The following is a 1,261-nucleotide window of genomic DNA, read 5'->3' as shown; positions in this document are numbered from 1 at the left end:
AGGTTTGAAACAAAGAGGAAGGATCAGTATTTGTAAAATATGGTCTTGGTGATAGAAATGATGTTAGAGATCACATGATAGATTTTTACAAGACCAATGACTTCTTCATTGCAAATATCTTTCATAAAGAACATGAAAGACTACTATACACATGGACCTCATCAGATGAAATACACAGAAATCAAATCAACTATATGTGTGAAAAGAAACAGTGGAAAAGTTCTGTATAATCAGTCACATTATAGCCAGGGTTAGACTGTGGAACAGACCATCAATTGCTCATATAAAAGTTCAGGTTGAAGCTCAAGAAAATTAAAACAAGTCCATGAGAGCCAAAATATGACCTTGAACATATCCCATCTAAATTCATAGGTCTTCTCAACAACATATTTGACACAGTAGACACTAATGACTGAACATTAAAAGAGTTGTGGGATGACATCAAACATATCATATATGAAGAAAGAGAAAGGTCATTATGAAGACTAAGAAAAAAGAAAAGACCAAAATGGATACCAGAAGACACTCTTAAATTTGCTCACAAGCATAGAGATGCTAAAGCAAATGGAAAAAATGAAGAGGGCAGAAGAGATGAATAGAATTTTTCAAAGGACAACTCAAGAAGAAAAAGTCAAGAATTTTAATGAAATGTGCAAAAATCTGGAGTTAGAAAACATGAAGAGAAGCACATGCTCAGCATTTCTCAAGCTGAAAGAATTGAAGAAAAATTCCAATATTCCAAAATTGCAGTATTGAAGGATTTTATGGGGAAAATATTGAATGATGCAGAAAGCATCAAAAGAAAATGAAAGGAAAATATAGAGTCAGTGTGCCAAGAAAGAAATAATCAATGTTCAGTCATTTCAAGAGATAGCATATGAATTGAAAAGTTTACTGAAGACATTCACAAAAAAATACAAGGATCCAATTAATGGAATATGAATTGAAATCTTTGAACAAACTGATGTAAAACTGGAGGCCCTCACTCGTCTATGCCAAGAAATTTGGAAGACAGATACCTGGCCAACTTATTGGAAGAGACAGGTGTGCACTGGGGCTGTATTCTTTCATCCAAGAAGAATGAAGTCCTTGACAACTTCAATCTTTTCTCTGTTGATAAGAATGTTGTTTATTGGACCAGTGGTGAGGATTTTTGTTTTCTTTACATTGAGGTTCAACCAATACTGAAGACTATGGTCTTTGATGTTACTCGACGTCAGCTTGAGGATTAAGGTGTGTCTGACCCAAGCCATGGTATTTT

This window comes from Chrysochloris asiatica, unplaced genomic scaffold, assembly GCF_000296735.1.
Source record: "Chrysochloris asiatica unplaced genomic scaffold, ChrAsi1.0 scaffold00228, whole genome shotgun sequence".
NCBI lineage: Eukaryota > Metazoa > Chordata > Mammalia > Afrosoricida > Chrysochloridae > Chrysochloris > Chrysochloris asiatica.
This window is presented reverse-complemented; position numbering follows the sequence as displayed.